This window comes from Balaenoptera borealis (assembly GCF_965194805.1).
Source record: "Balaenoptera borealis genome assembly, chromosome: 17".
Lineage (NCBI taxonomy): Eukaryota > Metazoa > Chordata > Mammalia > Artiodactyla > Balaenopteridae > Balaenoptera > Balaenoptera borealis.
Genome location: NC_138876.1, coordinates 14227781 through 14255739, shown reverse-complemented (window position 1 = coordinate 14255739; position 27959 = coordinate 14227781). Strand labels below are relative to the sequence as shown.

Here is a 27959-nt window from a genome sequence, read left to right as displayed (position 1 = left end):
AACTCTCCATGGCATTCTCTTGTTTATCTGCCCAGAGATCCTTTTGGGTTGGAACTATTTTAATCTCCATTTTACAGATGAGGAAACTGAGGTTAAGTAACTTGCTGAAGTCACTCTTTGTAAGTAGCAGGGCTGGAATTCAAGCACAGGCCGTGGGACCTGAAGCCCACACATGACCCTCTGTGCAATGCTGTCCCAGGCTTTCCAACCCAAGTAACATCAGTTACTCAGCACATCTCTCCCAGGCACCTCCTGGCAAAGGCGTTATGCTAATACAGAGATGCAATGATTCCCAGAGGAGGGAATAAAGGAAAGCTACACACAATCACTGGCCATCGCTAACATTGATGAGGTATTTACTGTGTGTTATGTGCTATTCTAGAGACTGTGCACGTGTTAGACTTATTTAATTCTCACAGGGAACCTTTGTGATAGGTGCTAGGGTTAATCCCCATTTTACAGCTCAGGAAACTGAGGTTTATAGCTTGCATAAGGACGCATAGCTCTTAAATGGTTGAGCCTGCATTTGTGCGCAGAGCTATTACCCCATGCAGCTTTGCAGGGTGCAGTCATGCTGGGGGTAGCATTTGGCATGGGCTTTGAAAGAGAAAAGGTCAAGGGGAGATGCATACAGCTGGGTACCAATGAGTAGGTATCCAGCAAACCCTTCCCACCTCGAAGTCAGTTCATATGGTAATCCACGACCCAGGGCTGATAATATCTCTGGGAACAGCTTGGAACACCCATGAGAAACTGAGTGCAATAGTTGAGCAATGCAGCTTCATCTCTTGGGGAATGGAAAAATCTGGAAAAGGAGGTTCTGGGAGTTTGGCAGAGCCGCAGGTCTGAGAGTCCCTTCCATTTTCTCCCTCTAGCCTCAATTTACCTTGCCTGTTTCTCCACCTCTGAGCCTTTTCTGTTGCCTGTGAAACTTACTCTCCCCTCCCCCTGCCCCTCCAGTCCTCGTCTGCCCTTTAAGGTCCCCCACTGCTTGTGACAGTGGTATGCCCTCCCTCCCTCCCCGGGGGCAGAGCCAGCAGGCTGTGGGCACCTTTATCCACATCATTCTTGAAGGGCCAGCTGAGCCCTGGGTAATATCTGGGCTGTGGAGGTGGACCCACCTGCACTGACAATGGTAGAGGAATTAAGCTAGTGACTTAGCTAGTCCTGGATTTGCCCAGGATTAAAGGTTCAGAGAGGGAGAGTAAATCTCCTTAGGTCACGTGGAGAATTATTAGAGAATTAGAGAATTCCCTTCCTGGTTCTGCTTAACCAATCTGAGCCTTTAAAATGGGGAGAGTGATACCTTCAGGGGTGGCATTTCCCTCCGTGCTCAGTCAATGTAGAAATTAGCCCTACTCCCCACCCACTCCTTTGTCTTTGCAGATTTACGAAAAGTTTCCTACCACTTCTTTTCTGAAGTGGTAGGAAACTAGAGGTCAGAGGATCTTGCTTAGAGCATTTCAGTAACCCTGAGAGTGTCTTGCCCATACAAAAATGCTCAAAAGATGTTGGTTAACAAAACGGCCTTTCAAAGAATGTCCAGAGCCAAAGCAAAGTCCAGAATCCCTGGGGCTGTTTTGGCATTTCAACTGCCATGTCAGAACAGTACCCTTGTGGTGCACAGGGGTCGGCTTTCCGGAAAAACCTGTTCTGGGGACAGAGCCCAGCCCAGGGGAACAAGGTGTTAGGCAGCCATCCCAGAGCGAGACCCCATTTATCTTTGTGCAGCTGGTTGGAAGGGAGCTGAATAATCATTTACGTGCTCGTTGTGACAGGCACCTGGGCCCCAGGTTGAGACAGGTGGCCTCGGGTGGCCTGGGTATTAATGTGGCTAATTATGTAGATTGCTTCACTGGGAGATGGGAGAGATGATGGGGCCCTGGGAGTTGCAGTGGGAAGGCAGCTCTTGTGGGACCCAGCCCTTGGTGTGCTCATCCATGTGCTGCTTGGGAAAACTGGGGTGCCCCAGCCAGTTCCTGAGGTGGCTGATCCCCACAGCTGCTCTCTGCGACAGTCTGCGTCTCCAGGATGATCTTGGCACGGCTGCAGAGGGAGAGATGGGTCCTCCGGGAAGGAGAAACTCTGGGGCCAGGTAGAGTGGCGCTGACAGATGGCTTGATAATGATCAAAAGGTACACCTCCCAGGTCAGGAGGGAAATGCCGCCCCCTGGAAGTAGGGAAAAGAAGAAACTTGCCAAGGACAAGTCCTTGTAGGGTATTTGATCCCAGAGAAGGGCAAGTGTGTTTTCACTATTGATCTTGGCTTGATCTTATTTCTAGCTCTGAAGAGAATAAAAGTGTAGGCTCTATTTCCTGTTCTCTATGGCTGGAATTGGCCACACCTGTAAAGTTCTGTCAAGACTAGTGACACACCAGCTTATGCTGGAGCTTTAAAAAAAAAAAGATAGAGAAAACCAAAGGTCAGTGTCATTCACAAAGCTACTGACTTCACTTTACAGTGAGTAAGCAACTACAAATTGGCAAAACAAACCCAGTCCATTTCCTTGTATCTCTGCCCTCATCGTAGGTACTCCAACCCCAGAGAGTCTTCTACTTAAAGATAGTAGTTTGGAGATCTGAGCAAACCCAGCCCAAGAGCAAGTCAGTGTGACTTAGTTAGTCAAGTGGAAATGAGCCAAAACTTTGGGAAGAGTCTTAAGCACAGCTCTCAGGAAACCAAGTGGTGTAACTCCTACCTATTTTAAAAATGTATCCCCTGGTTTTTGTGAACACCTATGACTTTGGGAAACATTTGCTGTGTTTATGTATTAAAAGCTTTTTACAAGTTCTGAGAGAACACTGAATTTGGTGAGACTGTCACTTCTTAGTGGTGTTTTGGAGGGATGGGAGTGAGGGTGAGGGATGGGCAAACCAGTGTGACCTTGGCATTTCCTCTTTTTGAGCTGGAGAGCCTGTTGCTTTTCAGGAATAAGGCTCTGATTCTTTGTCATGCTAAACTGGAAAAGTGTTTCTCCTTCCCTTGTAGATTCTTCCCTCTCTTGCTGTTTGATGAGACAAAATGTAATTCAAGCACAGTTCTTGGTCCACAGTAGACATCTAGTAAATGGTAGATCTCTTTCTGGCTCTCTTTTAGCGCCTTTCTCTCCTGGTTGTCATGACAACATATCCCTCCCCCCATTGATTATAAGATGCTGTATTGATTTAGTAACAGCCTTTATTTATTTATCTATCTCTTTATTTATTTATTGGCAAGGTTGGTGTGTGTGGTGGGGACAAATATTGACTGCAAGGGGTACCCTGATTCCCTCAGTGTTAGCATTTGAAAACAAAAAGCGAATCTTAGAATTGAAGGGAGTCACTAGCTTATCTGAACGGACTCAGGAGCAACACGGCTCAGAAAAAGAGGCACAGGGTCAAGGCACTTGGCAGCGTTTGATGAAGCTGACCACGTCTGCCATCGGGAGATGCTTTCTTCCTTTGGCTTCCAGGACACATTTTCTCTCTCTCTCTCTCTCTCTCTCTCACACACACACACACACACACACACACTCTCTCTCTCTCTCTCTCTCTCTTTCTCTCTCTCAAAAGGAAAATTTCCCCAATGTTATTATGATATAATTGATATAATTGACATAATTATATCATATAATTATGATGTAATTATTATGACATAGTTGTCCTTTGGCTTCCAGGACACACTCTCTGTCTCTCTCTCTCACACACACACACACACACACATGCACACACATACACACACTCTCTCTCAAAAGGAAAATTTCCCCACTGTTATTATGATATAATTGACGTGTAACATTGTGTAAGTTTAAGGTGTACAATGTGGTGGTTTGATACATGTATCTAATGTGAAATTTACCAGAACAAGGTTAGTAAACACATCCTTCACCTCACATAATTACCTTTTTTATGGTAAGAACTTTTACGACCTCTCTCATAGCAACTTTCAAGTGTACAGTACTATATTGTTAACTACAGTCACCATGCTGTGCATTAGATCCCCAGAACTTACTCGTCTTCTAACTGGAAGTTTGTACCTTTTGATCACTTTCACCTCTTTTCCCCACCTCCCTGTCCCAGCAACCATCAGTCTGTTCTGTTTCTATGACTTGGGTTTTCTTAGATTCCACATGTGAGTGAGATCATGCAGTATTTGTCTTTCTTGGACTTGTTTCACTTATTATGATACCCTCAAGTTTCACCCATGTGGCAAATGGAAGGATTTCCTTTTTTAATGGCTAAATATATTCCATTGAATATATATACCACATCTTTATTCATTCAGCCATTGATGGACGCTTAGGTTGTTCCTATGCCTTGTCTATTCTAAATAGTACTGCAGTGAAATGGGAGTGCAGATATCTCTTCGAGTTAATGATTTCATCTCAGCAGTGAAAATTTAGTCAGCAGTGGAATTGTTGGATCCTATGGTAGTTCTGTTTTTAATTTCTTGAGGAACCTCCACACTGTTTTCCATACTGGCTGTACCAATTTACATTCCCACCAACAGTGTACGAGGGCTTCCTTTTCTCCACATCTTCACCAGCATCCGTCATCTCGTGTCTTTTTCATAAGAGCCATTCTAACACATATGAGGTTGTAGCTCATTGTGGTTTTATTTGCATTTCCCTAATTAGTAACAGTGAGACCTCTTGATCGTTTGTACGATTTCTTTGGACAGATGTCTCTTCAAGTCCTCTGCCCATTTCTCAATAGAATTATTTGTTTTTCAGTTACTGTTATTCACTTAAGGTGCCCTAGAGGCACGGCAAATGATACCTATCTAAGACCGCTGCCCAGTTTCCTCTCCAGTGATTCCCTTTTCCACGCTGGGTGCGGGGCTGGTCGGGATGCTCTGGCAGTGTGGCCGGCCAGGACCCAGGGGCCTTCTCCTGGCCTCCCGACGGATGGCTGGGGCCCTCTCCGCCACACCCCTGGACTCTTTTTTGAAACACATAGAAAAGGGTCAGGAAGATGGGTTCTCCTCAGGCCGCGGATGTTTACTGGGTCAGGCTGACTGATTGCAAAATGGAGATTGGGAAAGGGTGAGTGGGGGGCAGGGCCCAGGATCTCAGGGCTGTGGTTGGACCCCGGCAGACCCTCCAGAAACAGTCAGGTGCCCTGCCAGCTGCAGTGACAGGTGATCCTCAGGTCCCACTGCTTCCAAGGGCAGCCGACGTCTAAGTGCTCGGTAGAGCCCACAGCCCAGGTCATGCCAGGCTTAACACACCTACAGTGACACCTGGCACATAGTGTTCAACCCATGTTAGCTGTTGTGATTACTCAGAACCCTGTGCCTGGCGTTGCTAGGCTCTGGCTCCACTAGAACATGGCCCTCTGCACCCTGCCTCTTCCCTTGGTGACTGGTCCCACCATCCACCCAGGAGGGTGGAATGGGTCCTCTGGACATCCTGAGAGGGGCAGGAAGGGCTCTCGGGCCCTAACCTAGCTGCCAGGCAAGACCTGACCTGTTCCCTTTAAGACCAAGTGTCCACTGGGCCATTTGCTGAACCGTACACCAAGCAGGTTAACGTGTGTTCCCACATCCCAGAAATGGGGTTACTGAAATGGCAACAACACACACAGACCAACGGTGGCAGTGGGAGGTGGCAGAGGACCCTCTCAGAAGCTAAGAGGCCTGGAATTTCATACCGATCACATAACTTTGCACCTTAGTTTTCCCATTATGGTGAGCACAGTTCCTGCTGAATCCTTCTGAGGGGTCTTGGAAAGAATCAAATGGAGTGAGGGGCAGAAGGTGAAGGTCGAACTCCAAGCTCTGCCATTTATTAACTTTGTACCTTTGAGCAAGTCACTTATATCCTCCCCCAGCCTCAGGGCTCCTTCCTGTACAATGGGAATTATCATACCAACCACTGGAGTTGCAGACTCTAATCACAGCAGTCACGTGAGAAGGAGGGTGGAGGGCATGGCCAGGGCCTGAAATGGGCATCCGTGTGGGCTTGCATGCTCTACAACACCCCCCGGGAAATGGGGAGTCCTCGCGCTGTCTTCATACAGATTGAAGAGCCAGCAGGGTGTAAGGTCTTGCTTTGCGCTGTGCTTAGAACCTTCCTGGAGAGACTGGCCTAGGCCAGAAGCCCAGGCCGACGTTGCACAATAAACCATAGTCAGTTAAGATGCATCTGGAGCCAGGCCGCTTGGGTTCAAATCCCAGCTCCTTCTCTTCCTAGCTGTGTGCCGTTGGGCAAGTCAGTGAACCTCTCTGTACCTTATTTCCTAATCTCTGAAGTGGGGATGATAGCAATATCCTCTTCTTGAGTTATTTTGAGGATTGAAATGAGTTAATTTCAGAGCACTTAGAGTAGGGTCACATCAGTGCTTATAAGTAAAATAAATTACCACCTATCCTGTGCCCTTCCTGAAGCCCCGACCCCCTGTGTCTGGCCACTGTCAGGAAGTGAAGACAGGGAGAAAGCAGGCTTCGATCTTCCTCATCCTCAGATGATTAGGTGAGAAGAAAGGAGGAAGGTCAAAATCACCTGCTTGCTTTGGGCTTCATCTAAAGTGAGAAGTGAGGTCTGCTTTCTGCACCTACCACTTTGGTGAACATCTGTCTTTTGGCAACAGGTAACCAGAAACCAGAACTGGTCAAACCAGGGCACCTCTCCTGCATCCCCCTTCCCCGCTTCTCCTCCTGACCCCTGGTTATAAGCTCCGCTGGCCCTCTGTCCAGGCAGGCGGAAAACACTTCTATAAAGCACAAAGCAGGAAATCCCATGCCCAGACCCCCCGGACTGGCCTCAGGTGGACAGAGCACTGGACTTGGAGCCCACAGATCTGGTTCTGGGTCCGGGTGTAGCTTTGGTTCTGGGGCAAAGTCTTAAAAGTTCCCTGAGCTTCAGTCTGCCCTTTGGTAGAATAGGGATTGTCATGAATACACCTCAGAGACAATAGATGCAAATGTGTGTTGTAAATAGGGAGGCTCAGTGTGTCCAGAACAGTGGGTAAGGGATTATCTTTGAGTAGAGCTGCCAGTGCGTCTGGCAAATTCCACCAGGAGATTCCTGCACAGCCTGTCCTGGGCGCGGGGAGGGGGGGTGTCCAAACTCAGCTAATGGTGTAGAGTCTCAGGAGAACCCCACATGCTTGTGGAGCTTGGTCGGCAGGAGACCGGCTGTGGGCACTAGAGGTGCGGTCACATCCCCGACCTGAGATAAGAGTTCTTATCTGGTTTCTGTCACTGCGGGGCTTTGGCAGGTCACTTTCCTTCTCTGGGCCCTGGTTTCATCTTCTGTGAAATGAGAGGATGGTGGCAGGAAGCAACACAGTGTGGCAAGCTGTAGACCGACTAGGTAATGTATGTGAAATACTTTTGCAAACTCTATGGGCTACAGCATAGAAATAGTGCTGGCCAGACATTTGGGCTCTAGTCCGTCCTCTGGAGCAAGCATGCCGCGTGACTTTGGGCAAGTCACTTCTCTCTGAGCCTTGCTTTCTTCATCTATGAACTGAGCCTCTGGGGCTGGATCAGTAGTTCCAAACCAGCTACACATTAGAATCCACTCGGGGGACGGGTATAAAGACACAGACGTCCCACCCCGTCCCAGACTAACTTAACCAGAATATCTGCGTGGGGCATCAGGATCATTTCCAAGCTACCCATTTGTTGCCAATGCTCGGCCAAGGTTGGGACCATCTATCTGGTTGATCGGGAGGGGCCCCTTTTGGCTTAAGCTTGTTCGATTTCTTGGAAGTTGGTGAGATATGGTGGTCACAAGTGTCACCAACACTGGGGCCGCCATCCTCCCTGCTGAGAAGCAGGGGTTCTAGCCCAGCTTCAGAGCCTCTGTCTTCACCTCACCTGCACTAGAATGTCCTCGTGGAGTTTTTCAAAAACTTCCATAACTGGGCACCACCGAGAGCAGAGAATACAATATTTGGGGACAGGACCTCCCTATTGTAAAAGAGCCTCCCAGGTGGTTCTAATGTGCAGCTCGAGTTGCGAGCCACTGGTTTAAAAAGGGCCAGTGGACCGGAGAAACAGAGACCCCCTACCTCCTGGCCCCTTCCTTTCCCTGCCCGGGGTGCTCCCCCTGGATGAGGTGCTCCCCCCGGATGGCGTGCTCTGAGTGAGGCAGGTGGTCTAGAGGTTAAGGGCAAGGACTCTGAAGCCAGGTGGGCTGGTGAATTCCAACTCTACCTCTTCATTGGCTGTGTGACTGGGTTCAAATTATGCGACTGCTCTGAGCCTCAGTTTCCCAATTTGTAAGCTGGGGCTTATGACAAGACCCACCTCATGGAGCTGTGGAGACTGAAGGAGGTAATGCACGGAAGGTCTACAGAATAGGGCTTGGCGCGCAGTGCATGATGGCTCTAATTTGGGAGCAGGGGCTGAGTCTTGTTCACTCCAGACCCTCGTGTTAGGGTCCAGTAGCCCCAGCAGTGACCTGTTAGGTTGGATTAACCGGAAGCCTCTCTATAAACGATAGGCTCATAGCCCATATTTCTAGAGTTCCTTCCTTGATCTTTTTTCCCTTAAAGCTTGTTAGCTAATTCGGCAGCTCTTTACCCTGACTGCGGATCAGAATCAATGGGAGAACTTTTGAAAATGCAGATCACCAGGCCGAATCCTCCCACTGCCCCGCCCCTAATAAGTTCTTATTTAGCAGGTCTTGGGTGCGTACCAGGAATTTGGGATTTGGAAACGCCTCTCAAGGGACTTTCACGTTCAGCCAGGGCAGAGAAACGCCGCCCTTGATGTGACTTGATGTGAGCCTGTTGACTTACCTCTGTATGCGCACTCACGGACCAGAGGAAAGTTGTCAGTCTGGGAATCTGGATTTTTGATTCAGAAAATATAACTTTGCCAAACTATTTTCTAATGGTGAGGAAATTTTTCCATGGAGCCGTTTATATTGGGTTGGCCTAAAAGTTCATTTGGGTTTTTCCGTACCATCGTATGGAAAAACCCAAACGAACTTTTAGGCCAACCCAATATTTTCTTACCTTGTGGTAGATTGAAAAACATATTTTGCAGCAACTCCCATCAAGAGGAGTCTATTTCGTGATTCCTTGAACCTGAGCTGGTTTTGGGGAGTCGCTTTGACCAGCGGAACGTGGTGGAGGTGAGGTTGTGTGAGTTCTGGAGCCCAGGCAGCCGGATGCTTTGTGGCTTTCACCTTCGCCCCTTGGGATGCTCCCCTGAGAATCTCCATGTAAGGCAGCCAATTCACCGACTGGAGGATGGGAGGTCGCATGGAGGAGAACTGAGGTGCCCCAGACAACAGCCAGCACCATCTTGCAGACTCATGAGGAAGACCATCTTGGACCTTCCACTCCACTGACTGTTCAGCGGACCCAGACAAAACCAACAGAGGAACTGTCTAGCCGACCAGCAGAACTGTGGGAAATCATCAGTCATTGTTTCAAGCTGCTATGTTTTGGCCTGATTTGCTGCATAGCAATAGATGCCTGAGATACATCTTATCCACCCCTTTCAACTCGGGATTTCTATCATCAGGACAGGTCCCCAGAATAAGGGGCAAAATTGATGGACTGGAACAAAACTTACCCCTAACCCCCTGGGGTTTGAACCTGGCTCCCAGGTTTAGCCCAACATGCTAAACAGCCCAGAGAAGGCCCACATGGGGGCTACTGGGGCTAAGGTGATGCAGACCCCAACTGGCCTGTTCACCTTTGGAAGCCTCATCCTGTAGGTGGCCTGAGGCTCCAACTGTCCCCACCAACCTCTGACTGCGTTGTAGCAATATCCATTCTGTGGCCCCAGAGCCTTGGGAAACCCTGGCGCAATCATGAATGAGTTAAATGCTATCTGATCAGAAGCCAGAGGGCCTGTTTTCATTTTCAAAACTCCGTGTGTCAGTGACTCTAATGCAATGTCCAGCAATGTCTTGAGCAAGTGACCGGCAGGGGACATAGGATGCTATTTACTCAAGATAGTCCCATCACGCAAAAGCAACTTGCCTAACCCGGTTTGTAAGCGATTGTTACGAGACCACCATTGCAACAGGGACGGCCCTGGGTGATGGTCTCAGGAAGGGGCTGATCCCTTCCCCCAGGCCAAATTTGGGGCCATCTCTCTGTTTTTGGAATCCTTGGGGCCTGGGTTTCTGGCAAAGAGCAGAGAAAAAGGGTGATTGGGAAATCCCACGTGGATGTGGAATGGTCCTTTTAAGGATGGGTGCCCTGGGGAAGAAAGCTTCATGCTTCTTCATGGTCCATCTCCCCAGCCTCTTGGATTCTGCCTCCTTTTCTCCAATTTCCAAATGCAGTTTTCCTTCCTGAGAGCCAATCGCACACACCTTGCTGTTTTGGTCTTCCAGTTTACAAATCCTCCATTCCCTCTGCCGGTGGAAATGCAAAGCTTCCCCCCAACTTCTCTTGCTTCCAGGTGGAGCCTCCATCCTGCACCTCATCATCCTCAGTGTGAGTCTTAGACCATCTCTTTGCTCTGTACCCCCAAACCCCCAAGATCTTGAAACTTTAGGAGATGCTCTTGAAGATCTTCTGGGGCTCACAGGGAGGAGCCCCGTCTTCTCCCCTGTCCCCCACCCTCCCCATCTCTTGCTTGCTCCCAAGTCTTACTATTTCTAAGGCAAAACACCTCGCTCTTACTGGTCTTCCCCAGCAAATCCCCTCCCAGGCTCACCCTGCCTCGCAAGTACCCATCAAGGTATTTATCATTCCCCCCTCCTCACACACCCCAAACAAAAACAGCTCTCTCCTTCAGAGAAATCCTGGTGTCAGCTTTCATTTATACACTTCTTCTGTCTTTAATCCATGGATTGAGATTATAACTGGGCAAGACCTTTTAACCCGGGGTCTCCAGCTCCCCAGCTATTTGCCTATCTCAGCTTTCAGGAGGGTGAAGGCAGATGTCTCCTGGGGAGGTGAGACATTTCTGCCGCTGAATGCCTGTCCCCTGTCGCTGTACCTAAATGCCCACATGCACCAGGTGCTCTTCTCAGTGTTTTATATAATCTCTTTGAATTTTCAAAGCAGTCTTAGGAGGTAGATACTATTAGTATCCAGATTTTACAGTGATACAGCTGAGACAGGGAAGTTAGTAACTTGTCCAAGATCATGTAACTCGGAAGCGATGGCACAGGGATTCTGCCCTGGTGCTGCCCTGGTCTCCAGCCCCCTCTTTGGGGCTTTCTGGCCTGGGTCTGTGCCTGCAGGCCAGTTCTCTCTTAGCAGTCAGAGCTGTGGGTGGGTGACAAGACTGCGCTGTAGGTGGGTAGAAGTTCAGGATCTGGGTCGGAAGGGATGGGGTGTCCAGTGGTGAAATGCTTTGGGCAGGTGGGGTTGCCACCAACCTCTTGCCATTGCACCCCAAGGGCAGTAACAAGTCCTGCCATCTTCAGGGCGGTGGCCTTACAAAGCAGGGTGCTGTGTCTGGGTGTCTGGACTCTTCCTCCTCTTTCTCCATTCCTCCGTTCCCCATCAAAGTGAGTGAGCCACTCAGCTACTTCGAAGCCCTTTGCAACTCAGGTTGCTCACCCTGATGGAGGGATGTTCCCTGAGAGTCTCTCTTGGCCCCTGGAGGCATTGCCCAACACCATGTTTGTCAAATGATCGACATGGTCCGGTGTTTTGAAATAAAGTTCTTAAAGAGAAGGCAAAAGTTTTTTTTGTTTGTTTGTTTTTTGTGTTTTTCCCCACAGAGGAGAATTTCTCTGCACTGTGGGAGGGGTGCATGATCTCAGATAGATAAAGAAACCTGTCCTAACTCAGAAAATACAAACGTGACTAGACTCTCCATTGGCCTTTGGGAGAAAGCATTTTTCTTCCCAGAGCAGCTGAATGATGGCGGAGGCAGTTTATAAAGCTTGGGGGCTGGGGATGGTGAGGGAAGAGGTGATTAGCGCAGGCTGAATGGTGGGAAGGTGGATGAGGGGAGTGGATGATGGGATGAACTGTTCAGCTCCCTGTGGAGAAAGGCATGTGATTTAAGGGTGTGCGCGTGTACTGGGTGCTGGGGTTAGGGTGGGCTGCTTGGTGTATTGTGGGAAGTGGGAGAGTGATTATATGGGTCAGTAGTATTAAGGGATGGTGCTAGGGTGGGGCTTGGGGGTATGTATGTGTTTTGGCTGGAGTGTAGGATTATAACTTGAATAGTGTATTAACAGTGTGTTGGGCAACAGGTAACAGAGAACTCAACCCATAGCAGCTTCAATAATAAGGGGATTATTTTTCTCACAAAACAAGAAGTCTGGAGGTGGGCGGGCAAGAGGTGGTGCAGAAACTCAACGGCGTCATCCAGGTCCAGGCTTTTTTGATCTTCGCGCTCTGCCATCTCGGTGTGTTGACTTTCAGCCTTCTGGTTATGAGGTGGGCATCGTGCCCATCGGCCAGGCAGGAGGAAGGAGCAAGAGATCACACCAGCTGGGGCTGTTTACTTTTTATTAGGAAAGTCATAAATTTTCCCAGATGCATCCTCACTTCCCAGCAAACTTCTGCTTATGTTTCACCCGTCACAACTGTGCCATATGGTAACCCCTTAACAGCAAGGGAGATGGGGAAGTTGATTATTTGGTTTTCCCACCTATCTACTAGAGGAGGACATGGGAGAAGGAGGTGGGTGTGGGTGTGGATCGGCCCAACCCCAGCGCTTCCCCAAATGGGAGACTGAAATGATGTGGGGATGGGTTGCAGGGTAGGTAAGAGGGTAGTTGGGAAGGTGGTCCAGCAGAAGGAACACGACCTTTTTATTCAGACATCATGCAGTCCAACTCTGCTAGCCACGGAGTTCTTGGCAAGCTGCTTACCTTTTCTAAGCTCTGGTTTCCATGTGCGTCTGCTTCGTCCTTTCAGGACACGTGCACTGCTGTGTGTAAATGCCCAGCACAGCACCCAACACTTAGTTGGTGCCTAGCCAAGGGGATTTTTGTTATAACCTGTGTGAATGTATATGGGGAGTGGGGTTTAGCAAGGAGGGGAGGGATGTTCAACGTCTGCTCCCCCATCCCTGTCTTGATCAAAAACTTGCTCTCGTATTCAGCTTTAGGTCGCAGGTCCCTCTGTGTTTGTGTTTCAGGCAGGGTCTCTCAAGAGAGCTCGTGGGGTAGGGGGTGGTGTTTGGCCCCCTCAGGGCAGAGGCCCACAGAGGAGACAGCCGGGAGGGGTGGGGTATGGGAGTTGGGGCTGGATGCACCCCTCCTCAAGAAGAAGTGGGTGTGAGGCAGGCTGTCTGGCACTTCCCTCGTGGTTCCATCGAGGAACCCTAGAAGGTGGATGTCATCAACCCCATTCTCAACACGAGGAAGCTGAGACTCAGAGAGGGGAAGTTCATTGTTCAGGATGCCCCAGTTTGGGGTTTATGTGGGACCTGGGGGGCAGAGGAAACCCAGGGCGTCCTGGGGGGTGGGGATGGGTGGAGAATCAGCCAGGGCTGGGCCTCCTGGCGCGGGTGGGTGTGGGAGACTGTGAGTGTGAGAAGGTGGGCTCCCAGCTTCCCAGCAGCAGGCCAGGGAGAGACTGAAGGGCACTGCGGTGATGAAAGCTTTGTGACTCATTTCTACCTGGCCCACTGACTTTTCCACCTGAGCGCCCTGGAGGCCAAGCAGCCCCGGGGGTGTGAGGGTTGGGGGGCTCCGAGTATCTTTCCAAGGCCTCCCCCTCCCCCCACCAGGGCTGGTCATTTTGGGGCTTTTGTCCTTGAGCCTTTGCATATGTCATTCTGGCTCTCAGCTCGCCTTCCCTCCTCCCCACTGATGGCTGCTTTCACAAAAGTGGCCCAAACCTTGCCTCCTCCAGGAAGCCTTCTCTGATTGCCCCCACCCACCACACACACCTGCTACCCATCAGCACTTAGAGGGCACTTGGTTTCTGCAGGTGGGTCCTGCTTTACACAGTAGGAAGGTGCAGATGCTCAGAGAAGACAAATAAAGGGGAGGATTGTTCTTCACTTTACAAATGAGCCAGTCAAATATCAATCATACACTAGAAAATGATTCGATGTGAGGAAATTAGATTTAAGCCCAGGCTACTACTAAGGCCTACAATGAAGGGCACATGTGTTCAGATTCAATCATTTACATGTTTTATTTTTTCAAAACCAGTTGAATTCACTTCCCCTCCCGCTTTCTCCTTTTGATGGGAAAACAACATAAAAATAACACCAAAGATTTCTTTTTTTGGAAAATAGAGAAAAAAACCTCTCCACCCATCAGCCCTCTTATTTTTGAACATTCCAGTCTCTGTTCACATGCATGTCAACTTAAATAGCTGCAACCGTGGAACTTTGACTTGACTGCTGGGTTCTGAGCTTCCTGAAAGGAAGCAGAGACCGATGTCATTCACCTGACTGCCAGCAGAGTGCCAGCCGATGGCAGACACAGGATACAAGGGTTATTGTTACTGTCGCTATCACTCCTAGCTTGGTTGAGTCAGAGGTTGAGATCACTGCCCTCCTTTGGCAAGTTGAAGCAACCCCCTCCCTCATTCGATCCTCACAACAATCTGGCAGGTTAGGTGTTATTCCCTTCATTTTACAGAAGAGGAAAGCCACTTACCTGCCCAGAATTTCAGAATTACAAAGTGGCCGAGCTGAGATTTGAACCTAGGACCTCTGAGTTTAGAGCCCACAGTTTTTTCATTGCACTAGGGTTTCTCAAACTCAGCACTATTCCCATTTGGGGCTGGATATTCTTGGCTGTGTGGCGTTGTCCTGTGCGTTGTCAGATCCTGAGTAGGATTCCTGGGCTCCACCTGCTAAATGCCAGTAGCGCTCTCACCCCCACCCACTGTGACAACTAAACATGTTTCCAGACATCGGCAAATGTCCTCCAAGGGACAAAACATCCCAGCACTGAGAACCACCGCAATACAGTAAAGACTAGCAGACCGTGCTGCCTGCTTCTTTGATGTCCTTTCCCAGGGTTTAGGGCGGCATATATACAGTAGGTGCCAATCCATGGGGCTGACTGCTAGGGCCCCTTGCTGTCTGGGTTTGTGGTTGGTCCAAAGGCAGGTCCAGTCTGTGTAGGAGGCACAGAAATGAGGATTTGTGTCCAGTCTCTGCCTCAACCCATGGGCGGCTGCAGCATCTCCTGGCACCCTTTCTAAGAATTTGGGGTTTGCCTGTCCCTCGCTGCACCCAGATGTGTTTGGGAGGCTCATACTTACGGGGTGAGGCCTCGGCTGCTGCTAGCACACCCCGCAGTACTGGACAGATTAGGAAAATGCACCCCTTCCTTAGCCCTGTTACAGGGCACAAGGCTTGGCGAACAGAACCTAGGCTGGATTCCTGCCTCCACACACCCTCTCAGAGGCTCTTGAAGAGTCTACAATCTATACAACCTTTCACAGCAGCCCCAAAGTGGAACGTTTTGCAAACTCTCTTTCTCCCCTTCCACCCCATGAAGGCAGAGCCTCAATAGTGGAAGCTCACGGATGACTTTTGACCTAAGGCTCGACCTTTTCCTCCCCCAGCTTTGCCCTGGACTTGCTCCTTTATTCACTCAACAAACACGTTAAGCATCTGTTTTGTGCAAAGCACACGTTTAGAAACTTGGGTTTGGAGCATCAGAAATGAGGTAGTACGATGTAGCGTGGTGATTCTCAAAGTCTGGTTCGGGACCCTTGCAGGGGTTCTGTAAGATCCTAGGATTTTCCCTATAGACTTTAATCCAAACAGCGTATTGCACAATCCTGAATGTAGAAGCAGAGGCGGAAGCTCAGCTGTCTTCTCTTAAGCTCAGCGTTAAGGAGGTTTACCAGATGTAAAACAGTGCCACCCTTCTCAGTAATTCTTGTCTTGTTTTGGAAAATAGGGTTATTTTTCATGAAAAGGTATTATTTATGTTAAAGTGAAATGGGTTTCTTGCTATTTTAGGTGAATTAATAAAGATGAAAATTTTTAAAATTTTAATTTCTAATGGAGCAAATATCAGTAGATAGAACCCACAAAAATGAAAGCTCACTGGGGGCCGCGGTGATTGTTAAGACAGTAAAGAGGGCCTGAGGCCAAAAGTCTGGGGACTCCTCATGTGGTGACAGAGCCCTGGGCTTGGAGGCCTGGACTTCAATACCAGCCCGGTTCTTCATTAGCTGGTTGTGAACTTTGGGCAAGTCCCTTAAATTTTTGGAGCTTCAGTTTTCTCATCTGTAAAATGGGAGCCCAATGGCCTCCTCAGAGGGTGACTGTGAGAATTTTGGCTCACGTGCTGGAACCCGTGGTCTGTTGAAGGTGCTACTGGTCCTGGAGGTGAGCTGAGGATCGTGTTGAGGTGCTCAAGGGGGAGGCGTTGAGTGGACACCACCATGGGGGGGTGGGTACCAGCCTCCCCTGCAAGGTAAATATGTGAGGATTGGGAAAGGTGGTCAAAGGAAAGGAATTCAGTTTGTGAAATAGCTTCAAAGGGGAGTTGGAGGCAATGTGTTTTGCCTTTGATTATTTTGATGGTAACTACTGTTGAGCTTTGTAAACTGTTACTTAAGGTCTCTCCCTCTCTTTTCAACGGACAGAGAGGCCTTCTCAGGGTGCAGCTACCTGCCCTTGCTGGGGTCCATTCAGGGGAGGTGACCACCATGTCTGCCGGGCACACAGCCCTGGAAGTGGCTTCAGAGAAGTCCAAAGGCCCAAGAGCACCAAGAGGGGACCAGGCGTTAGCCCTGACCAGGCAACTGAGGTGGGGCTTCACGACCATACATGCCATCTTGGGGCAGCAAAATGGCCCTGCCACCAGCCTGTCATGGTACTGATTTTCCGCCACATGAGATTTCTTCTTTGGGCTATGGTTCTTTTTTTTTTTTTTTTAATTTATTTATGTAATTTATTTATTTTTGGCTGCACTTGGTCTTCGTTGCTGCACTCGGCCTTTCTCTAGTTGCGGTGAGCGGGGGCTACTCTTCATTGCTGTGCGCGGGCTTCTCATTGCGGTGGCTTCTCTTGTTGCGGAGCACGGGCTCTAGGTGCGTGGGCTTTAGTAGTTGTGGCACACACACTCAATAGTTGTGGCTCACGGGCTCTAGAGCGCAGGCTCAGTAGTTGTGGCGTGTGGGCTTAGTTGCTCCGCAGTATGTGGGATCTTCCCGGACCAGGGCTCGAACCCGTGTCCCCTGCATTGGCAGGCAGATTCTTAACCACTACACTACCAGGGAAGCCCTGGGCTATGGTTCTTACTTACCAGAAAACTTCTACCAAAGTATGAATAACTTGTCACCAGCCAACGAATGCCTCATGGTGGCCTTATTTATTTGATAACAGAAAGCCGGGCTTTGGGGTTATGAGATGGAGGACAGGTAAGTGTTAAATGTCACAGGCCCTCTCGAGCTTCCAGCCTCTATGTCTTGGCTCTTCCTTCTCCTGGGGCCCCTGAAACCCAGCCCCGGGGTTAGGACCACTTCTGTTCTGGAGATGATGGGTCTCAAATCTTTAAGTCTAAGCACCAGGGACTTAGTATCCTTCTCCCGTCCCTCAGCTGCCTTTTGTCTTATTTTTCCCAATTCTGGTTCAAGTCTTTTATGACCTCCACCTAACGAGGCTCTACTTGCCGAAATACCAAGAAATGTCAAATTGGAAACTTGTAGGATGATACCTGGGAGCTTGTGTTGGCCCTGAGATCTCCATCCTCATCCCGATGATGCTGTTTACCTACTGCCCTGCTAATGAATTCCTGGTGGCTTCATTAAGGCCCCTAGTGGGTGCATTTGACATAGTAACACTCCATCTCCCAAATGTCCACACCCTAATTCCTGGAATTTGTGAATATGTTGCCTCACCTGGCAAAAGGGACTTTGCAGATGTGATTAAGTGAAGGCTCTTGAGATGGGAGATTATCCTGGATTATCCGGAGGGCCTGACATAATCACAAGTGTCCTTAGAATAGGGAGGCAGGAGGGTCAGAGGCAGAGAAGGAGAGGTGATGATGGATGCAGAGGTTGGGCTGATGTGATTGCTGGCTTTGAAGATGGAGGAAGAGGCCATGGGCCAAGGAGTGCAGGTGGCCTCCGAAGCTGGAAAAGGCAAGCAAATGGATTCTCTCTTAGAATTTCCAGGAAGGAACACGATCCAGCTCATTTAGCCCCTTGAAACCCATTTTGGACTCTGACTCCCGGAATTGTAATATAATAAATTTGTGTTGTTTTAAGCTGGTAAATCTGTGGTGATTTGTTACAGTAAAAATACGAAACAAATATAATTGGGAATAAGGACTGTCTGAAGCTGAGAAAATGGTAGGCAGATATCCCTCAGGATGCAGGGAGATGTCCTAGTATAAATAGCGCATGGATTCTACCATCTAGGAGCTTACAGTCTAGGAGTGGGAACCAGACTTAAGGCAAAGGACTCCAGTGAGAGGCGCAGAGTGATGAATGCTAGAGTCAAGCTGCAGATCAAGTGCAGGTGACAGAGACGCGGCTTCTGGTCAGTGAGTTCCTGGGAGGATTCCTATCAGAGGTGACATTTGAGTTGGTCTTTAAAGGAAGGATAAGATTCCCACAAATGGGCAGAGGGAACAGCACGAATGATGGCACAGAAGTGGAAAAGCAGAGTATGAATTTAGAACCCAGGGCAGAGTTGGGTTTGGAGTCAGTGATTTTCTATCAGGATGTCTGGCTATAAGCAACAGACAACCTCAAGTCCTTTCATACAGAAGAAGCCCCGAAGTAGGGACTGTCCAGGTTGGCCAATATGGTGCCTCGACTATCTGGCCAGGGACCCCTGTTCTTTCCCTCCCCTGTTCTGCCACCCTCATCTCACAGGGTTTGCCTTGGCCACGGCTCTTCACCGCAGGAGGGCTGCTGGTAATTCAGGGACCTAGTACAGACATGAAAGTGTCTAGCAGAAGACAGGGGACTGTTTCTTCACATGAATGTCTGCTGATCAGCAAAGAAACCTTCCCTAGAAGTTCCCACTCCTCTTTTCCTCTGCATGTTTCCAAGGCCAGAATTTTATCTCCTGCTTACCGGCAAGAGGACTAGGGAAGTCTAGGGAAGCATGTGTGTAGAAGAGAATAGATTATCAAACAACATTTGGGTTCTGTTAGCTAGGAAGATGGGGAGATATATTTTGGATAAGCAACCAAAAGTGTGTGCCACCAGGGAGGTGGAACTGGGGATGAGTGAGGGAGGATGGGGAGGACTTAAATGCCAAGTGGGCATTGTCAGTTCATTTTCCTGGGTTTGGGGAGCCATGGAAGGTTGTAGAGCGAGGGTGTGACCTGACCAAAGCTGAGCTTTAGAGAGATCACTCTGGCATTGTCATGGAGTGAAGAAGGGTGTCCCTGGAGGCTGAGAGACAGGTTGGGAAGCTAATGCAATCATCCATGTAAGAGGGCAGTGGGAGCGAAAAGGAGAGAATGGAAGTGAGAGGCATCATGGGAGCAGAACGGATGGAACTTGAAGGCTGATTCCATTTCTCCCCACGTCTAATCCATCACCAATCCTGCTGGCACGGATCTCTCCATTTTCATAGCTGATGCCCTACTTCACGTTTCCTGCTTCTCCTGCCAGCCTTACCACCCTCCTTGCTTCCTTTTTGCTTTCCTCTAATCTAGGGTGTCTCAAGCTGAGCACTGTCAACATTCTGGGTCAAACAACTCTTTGTTGCAGGGGGTGGGCTGTCCTGTGCCCTGTAGAGTGTTTGGCGGCATCCTGGCTTTTACCCAGGATGGGTGACAGATGCCTGTAGCACCTCCACCCCCAGTTTTGACAACCAACAATGTCTGCACACATGCCCTATGTTCCCTGGGGACAAAATCACCCCAGCTGAGAGCCACTGCTCTACTTCTTTCCTCCACAGCTGCCTGAACGATCTTTAAAATGTCAAATCTGATAGAGCCACTCCCTTGCCTCCCATCCTGAAAGTCTTCAGAGGTTTCCGGTTACAGCCTGGCTACACTCCTTATGTTGCTGGTTTCCGCACACTCTTTGAACTTTACCCCCAGCTACTCCTCCCTCTCTCCAAGCCCGCCCTGGACACACTGATCTTCTCTCTGCTCCTCAAGCCCTTCCCAAGAGTTGTGTCCTCTGCCTGAAACGTTATCCCACCTCTTTGCCTGGCCATACCTGAGCATCCCTCAGCTCTTGGAGCCAATGCCACTTCTTCCAGGAAGCATTCCCTGACTTCTCCCAATCCAGGTCGGATCCCCAGTTATGAAATACCCTCTCAAACACTACCTGCTGGACTCAAGCTGAGGGGCTGAACCAGAAAACCACTGAGGGGCTGTTTCTTGTGAGGGTCTGAAATCTGGCAGGTCAAGTGAAGGCAGCTTTTGTGACCAGAGACATTGTGTGGAATGTGACAGTCTGAGGAGTAATGCTGCATCTGAAAGCTGCAAGTTATCCTTGTGCCTTTAGAGAAGACACCACTGGGTGCGTGTAAGAGTGCTTGGGGTCTGAACACAGGTGGGAAGTTCTCTTTGATCCAAACAGACCTCACAGTTGTGAAAGCATGCTGGCTTTTGTACCGGCTGTGTGGCCTTGGGCACCTCAGTTCATGTCTCTGAGCCTCATTTTTACCATCTATAAAATGGGTATACATATACATACCCTCTACCAAGTGAGGCCTATTTTACAGAGTTGCAATTCAGTTAATGACAATATATATAAAATGCCTGGCAAGTCCTAAGTGCTCAACAGGTGAATAAATGGAAACTGTTATTCGTACTTAATCTCACTTCAGCAGGGAGTCTTTGCACCCTGTGCTGGAGCTCCTTCAGCTGTGTGTGTGTGTGTGTGTGTGCGCGCGTGTGAGGGTGGCAGCCCGGGGAGGTGGCTGCAATGTCTGCAGGCTCTTACTCCTGGGGTAGTCAGGGCCCTCCTGACAGCTCGGCCGCCTCGCCTGCCCAGATCACAGACACCTCACCCCAGGTGGTTAGAGACAGCCAGTTGGGAGTGGTTTGGGTTTTTCACAATGACAGTTTCCTGAAAGTCACCCTGACTCTGGGCTGGGGATTGCTGGGTACCGGCCAAGGGGGGAAACATAGAAAGAGGAAGGCACTTCCTGTTAGAAAGCAGAGGGCTGGGAGGTGAAGCAAGGGGAGCAGGGAACCCGGGCCCCAGAATTGAGGGGGGGACTGTGGACGGGCCTCAGCAGATGCCCAGGCCCCTCACGGCCCTGTAGCGGGAGGGGCTGGCATGGCCTCCCGTGGCCGGGTCTGACCGGGTCCGGCCAGCTCTGCCCAGGTTGGCCTGCAGACCTCTACCTGTCCCTGTCCTGGTCCCATCCAGTTTGGGGCACTGCCTTTCTCTGCCTTGACTGAGGGTGCTGCTTCCCTTTGGCACCCTCCTGGCTCTCAGATCCTGGACTGGCTGCTTTCGAACCTACTTAGAAAAAAAGGAAGGAAGCTGAGGGCTTCCCTGCCAGAGAGGCCACCACCCAGCGAGGCCAAGCTGCCTGCGGTGGCTCCTTCTAGCGTCCCTGAAACTCCAGGAATGGGGGGCCTCCTGGCTGTGCAACACCCCTCCTCTGCCCCGTCCCCATCCCACGGAGCCCTCTGCCGTCCTGGGCTGCCCCGGGCTCCTTCTCTGCAGGGAATATTAAACGTCTGTAATAGTCCCCAGCTTGCCCAATCGCAATGGACGGAAACCACCCCAAACCCTCCAGAGGTGACCGGACCAGCTGACTATTCGCCTGCTTTTTCCTTTCTTTTCTCGGTACCCAGATTCTATCTGCTCACCCTGTTTTGCAGCTGCCTGTTGGCCGGGGGATTCTGAACAGGTATTAGTACCCCCTGAGCCTCAGTTTCTGAACCTGACAGATGGACATGTAACACTAACAACCACCTTTCAGGGCTGACGTGACGATCCAGTGACTAAATCTCCTCTCACATCGGAGGCTCATGGCTCTTGTGACCACGTGTCCCAGTTAGCCTGGGACAGCCGCGTTTATGCCCATTGTCCTAGTGTCATTACTAATAGCCGTTCCTTTTACTCTCAAAAGTGTCCCCATTTGGACGCTAAATGACACAGCCGTGGTCTGTTCCCTCTCCTAAATGCTGGAGTCCCTCTTCCCTCCACCAACAGTAGGCTGGGTTCCGGCCCCAGCTCTGCCGCCAAGCCCAGTGTGGTCTTGGACAAGCCACCCCCCTGAGCTTCTGTGTCCCCTGCTGTGGGGCTACTGTCACCCGCCACGCAGAGGGCCCAGGTGTGTGCTGTTCTGGTCTGTGCCCCCAGGGCCTGGCACAAAATAGGTGCTTCGCTGGCCGGATGGCCGATCTGCTCTGACTGGAGAAGCCGCCTGAGCCTCACCTCCCACTCACAGTGATGCTGGTGCCTGAGTCAGGGCCGGCGGGTGCCTGTGGTCAGCGCCCCAGGGTCACCCGCTCGCCTCCCAGGTCACCCCACCCCGGGCCGGGCGCAGGCCCTTGATTCCAGCTGCTCCACACTGCTGCCCTGAGTTCTCTGAGCACCTGTTTCCTCAGCCTCAAGCTGGGAGATTGGGCAAGACGGTGTGTCAGGCCGTTGCCAACTCGAGCTGGGATTCTGGCCGCAGGGGCCACACGTGGTGACAGGCTTGCGGGGCACCGAGAGCACGGTCTGGACCCTGGCTCTGCCCCTCAGTCAGGGTGTGATCTCGGGCAAGTCACTTATCCTCCTGGGCCGCGATTTTCTCAAGTGAACGACAGGGAAATCTTACTTAGGCTGCGGGGTGGAGCCGAGGAGAGGCCGTGTTAGATGTGCACAGTGCTGGGGGCCCAGGTAGGCACTTACACACTTGTCCCTCCCGCCAGGCTTTGCTTGTGACAAGAATGCAGCTCTCTCTCCCTTCCCCCTTCCTCCTGACAGCTCCCCTGGGCAGGGAAGGCGGGACCAGTGTCCCCAGCTGGACGATGGGAACCCGGTCACCCTTCACCACACGTTATCTCAGTCCAGAGAGGTGTGACACGTGGCCTAACAACTATGTAACGTTTTACCAAGAGGAGAAAGTCAACAAACCACTGTCATGGAAAGTGTCTAGTGTGGACCTGATTGGCAGCCTCACCCATCACACTGATTTCTCAGGGAGGAAACAGGACAGTCCGGGGTGCTGTTTCCTGAGCACCTACTAGGTGCTGGCATTTGCACTCACGTGACGCCACCTCATCTCACCACGACTCCGGGAAGCAGCTGTTGTCACTCGCATTTCAGGATGAAGCCTGAAGAGCTTGCCTTGCCCAAGCCTGTCTAACTTATTCTCAGCAGACTTGCTGGGGAGACTTGAACCCAAGCGTGTGTATCACCTAAGGCCGAATACCTTCCACCACCTTCCCCATCTGGGCCCCCCAGGTGTTCGTTCCATCTCCCTCTCTGTCACAAAGGTGCTTACCTCTTGGGATGCCTCAGTTTCCTCCCTCCCCATCAGCTGAGACCTTCCTCCCACCTATTTCTCAAGGATGCTTTGAAGATGAATCAGAGTGTGTTTTCCCAAAGCTCCCAGGGCCCTCCGGGGCCTCACCAGGGCAGCGTATTTTTAGCTAAAGCACAATCACAGCAGCAGTGCAGCCGTAATGAGCGCTCTCCACGCATCCTGTTGCCGAGGCAAGTGGCAGGCATCATTAGTCCCATTTTAGAGATGGGAAAGCCGAGGCCGGGATTATCATTTGTGACCTGCCCATGGTGCCACGATGAGTCAGTTGAGGCTCCCTGCAGCCTCTCTTTGTTCCCTTTCCTTCTGGAGAAAAGGAGGGTCAGAAAGAAGAATTGCCACCCCTGGGAATGTCAGGCTCTTCTTTGGAGAGGGAAGGGGTACAGCCAGACTCAGTGGCTCCAGCCCGACCTAGGGTGGGGTTGGAGAAAAATGAGGATGGGGGTGGCGGTGCCCTGGATCCTCTTCCTCACTGGACTTGGGCCCCCGGTGGTAGAGCTGGGACAGTGTCCCCCAAGTTTCTCCAGCTCTTACTTTGAGGCTAAGACCATGGCCAAGGTGGTGATGGTGGTGGTGGTGGTGATGGTGGTGTACATGTCCTGGTTCTTCCAGCCTGAAGGGGAAGAAACTGATGTGGAGGAGGGAGGCGGGGAGGGAGGCAAAGAACTCCCATTTGCTCAGTGCCTTTCATATGCCATACACTTTACATCTCATCCCCATTCTACAATGAGGAAACTGAGGCCAGAGGGGTGAAGCATTTCATATGAGTTGCACAGCAGGTGAAAAGCAAAGCTGGGATTTCAATGCAGGCTTATTTAGCTGGCAAGCAGTTGTTTTGGAAGCAGCCCGCCCTGCCTCTTTGGGAGAGGTGGCTTCTACACAGGGCTGGCTTCAAGCGTGTGTGACTTTTGTGATCACACAGGACCCTGCACTCACAGGGACCCTGCCCTTGGTTTAATTGGTCCTGCTGTCACCATCCTTGAAATTCTTAATAATTTTTGAAAAAGGGACCCTGCAAATGGTGTGGCTAGTCCTGGGTGTATGCACAAAAGGTTATGGGACCCGATGCCCCTAACCTGCAGAAGGCTTTGGGCTGGTCACTTCCACTAAGTGTCCCTATCTGCACTGTAGGAGGCTGGGTGAAAGGTCAGGCCTCGAGAGCATCACATTCACAGGGCCTGAGCTGTGGACGCTTGGGGAAGACCTCTTGTGGGAAGAAGGACCCTGATGGAGATAGAAGCTGGGGTTCAGCCGGGGAGGACCTGGCACCTGGTAGAGCTTTAGAGAGGCTGACAGGTGCTGGAGACCAAAGAAAAGGGACACATAAGCCCTCTGGGATGCTGTGGGCCAGAGGGCCTTACTTCAGCTATTAGTGCAGGAAGTCACTGAGAAACTGTTGACATGCATTGTCGTGACTCTGATGGTCAGAACCGGATGGGAGGCGTGACCAACTTTTTCTTTCAAATAAACACACTTGGACTATTTTCAAAGTCGTCACCAGGGATGACTGTGGACTTATTCCAAAGATGTCACTGGAGGGGCTTCTGTGCCCTGAGCACATCCCAGCCGACTGCCTCTGGTTTTAGCGGCACCTGTGGTGGGTGGACGGTTCCATGAGAGTTCTGACTCTTGCTCACAGCCCCCCATCTCAGGCACTGGACACGTGACTCTCTGATATCTCTCTTGGCCCCAATTGGAGTCGCTCCCCTGGTGCAGGGGCCGCCCAGAGGTCAGAAGTCCCGGAAGACTCTAGTTCCTGTGCCTACCAGGGAGACTTTGAAATCACATTCTCGTATTGACTGTTCCTCCTTTTCTGATTCATTCCCCTCACCTCTCATTCTGCCGTCTTGGGGCTACCTCCTAAATAAACTGCGTTTACCTTTGTCCTTGTCTGAGGCTCTGTTTTGGAGGAACACAAGCTGAAATAGGTGGTATCGCTTACAGCATTGTCAGTCTCTCTTCTGGACTGCCCTTCGGAAGCTGAGCCCCGATCTTTTGTATCTCCTTGAACATGGCAAACCTTTCATCTTCCAGGAGGGGGAGATTTCTGCCAGCAGCCAAACATGATCCAGAACAAAGCTTGGTTTCAAGGTGGGTGATAAATCACATTTGGTGTGGAGTGGGGCTGGGTGGAGGCCCCAGCAGAGGACTGGCCTTTGCCAAGGCTTGGCTTTAAGTCTGATCTTGGTTGTGCCTTTGCTGTGTGATCTTGGGCCAGTGACTTGACTTCTCTGGGACCCAGGGGCTTCACCTGGAAAATGAAGGGCAGGAGCACTCAGCTCCCAGATTTGCTGTGAGGATCGAGCATATTTGTGAAATCATTGTGTGACTGAAAAACAGCTGTACATACACAAGTTATGATTGGTTGAAAACAAGATGGTGGCAGCAGTTCAAGAGGTTGGGGCCAGTAAATTGTGAAGGCCAGTTCCCCATGGGAGTCTGAACACATTTGATCAGTGTGAGCATCATTGGAAGGGCCTCCTAAGAGGCTTCTGGGCCAAGACAACTATTTTCTGGTTGTGGTCATCCTGGTATGCTGGTTACGAAGCAGCCCTTTGTCCTCTGTGGGCGAGCCTTGGAGACACTGTTTGTACAGAGAAATGGTCTGGGTTCTGAGCTTGCTTTGTGCGCGTTCATGAACTAGTTCTTGAAGAGAAACATGTGACCCCAGGGCTTGGCAGATGATGTGCTGCCCTGGTGGGTGTGGGTCGGGGCCTTGGTGTCGGTGTGAACACCACACCGGGCTTGTCCATCTGTTTAGCAAATACTTTTATTGAGCAGTTGCTATGTTCCAGTCACTCTGCTGGGGCTGGGGGTACAGCAGGAAGCCCCGCCCCTTCTGGGACCACATTCTAATCGAGGATAAAGGGATAAACAAATACAGACATAAGGTCAGGTTGTGCCATGAAGGAAGATAAAGCGAAGTGAGAAAATGGAGAGGCACCGAGGCACTGATTCTGACTTAGAATCCTGAGGGATTGGGTTAAAGGTAGGGGTAACAGGCAGTGCAAAGGCCCAGAGGTGAGAGAAAGAGAGAGGAGAGAGAGAGAGAGAGAGAGAGAGAGAGAGAGAGTCAGGGAGCGGGAGAGGGAGGAAGAGAGGCGGTGGAGATTAGGAGAGAAAGAGGGAGAGAGAGGAGGTAAAGTGAGAGAACTTAAGAGAGGTGATGAGGACATGGGGAGGTCAGATCATGGAGGGCTTTGTAGGCCAAGGGAAAGTTCAAGTCCAGTGACTCCTCATATGCAAAGTGAGGGCTTGGACTAGGCAAGTAGTTTTCAACTCTAAAATGTCTGGTTTTCAAAAGCACCAATGCCCAGGCCCTACCCAACATCTCTGGAGATGGGGCCTGAGCATCCGTGTTTATTACAACTCCCCTCAACCCCCCACCCCAGGTGATTCTGTGGGCAGCCAGAATCCAAAAACCACTGGACCAAAAGGGCTTCAGGGCCATCAGGAGGAGCTCCTGATGGGGCCACCTCCCTCCCTTCTGTCCCTTCTGGCCTCCTCCTTAGGCTCAGACCAGCTTCAGCCTCCGCCAGCAGCCTGCCTCCCCCGTCAAACATCCTGATCTGCAGGAAGAGAAGATCAGCCGTGTCAGGGCCTTCTTCCTATCCACAGACCCCAAGACCAGAGGGCACAGGCCAGCGGCCACCCTTGACCTTGGGAGATTTTGTTTACGGTGCACATTTCACTTCAACAGAGCCGCACAGCTGCGATCTTGCCTCACTGCAGTTGCCAGCAATGGGGGGCGGCCTTCACCCCGCCTGCTAGTTTCTCAAGTTCCTCTTTTGGGCATGTGCCTGCCCCTCCGTGTTCCCGTGGCTGCGTGGAAGTGGACTGGGGCCCAGAGGGTGACTAAGAGGGGAAGCCCCTGTGCCGAGGCTCCCAGAGGCTCCTGGATTGCGTAAGGGCTATTTCTGAGGCGATTGCAGACGATCTGATGAATCATAGCAAACACACATGGCTCCGGCAGTGGGGACAATCCTTCCTCATGAAGCTGTGGAAAGCGGAGCTTCTCAAAATGAATCAGCAGCAGCCGAACCCCACGTCTGTGGGAGGAGGATGAGGGTGCGAATTACACATTTCCAAAGTGTAGGGGTGAGGCCTCTGGGGCCTGGGAGCGGGGGCTGCAGGGACCCAAGTCTGTGGTTTCCTCCATGACTCAAAAGGCATCCCTCGCCCACCTGAGCCCGCCACTGGAATCTAGCGGCACTCCATCATGGAACAAAGTCCCTTGCGCTTACCAAGGAGTTGAAGACTGGAGAAAATCCGAGGAGGTGTGGCTAGTGTAGCTGCTAGATGGCGACACACAGGCTTTGGATGCAGAAACCCCAGAGGCCTCCCCTTGACTGGGTGGCCCATGTGAGAAGTTCTTGACCATGAGGAGAAGGCTCAAACCATTCCTGTCAGGAGTTGGGGAGGCCCTCCCTGCTCCCCCAAGCTCAGAGGAGTGTGAGCTGAGGGGCAGAGACGTGTGCTGGTTGGGACCTCACACTTTAGAATTAGACAATACTGGGTTTGAGGTCCAATTCCAATATGGCGACTTGGTGCATGTGCCCAGACATAGCTGAGCCTCAGCTTTCTCATTTGTAAAATCAGGAAATAATATCTGCCTGGAAAGACTGTCATTAAAGACACATGAGGATTGCATGAGGCAGCAGGATGTAGATGCTAAGAACTTGGACTCTACAGCCAGGTGTTT

At 50.8% G+C, this 27959-nt stretch overlaps 1 long non-coding RNA gene across 1 annotated transcript in view; it reads left to right on the top strand.

The window, feature by feature from the left end:
- The window catches only part of LOC309614576, a 50447-nt gene that overhangs the window by 19122 nt on the left and 3366 nt on the right, over positions 1-27959 (top strand). The gene's annotated exons all lie outside the window — the stretch shown is intronic.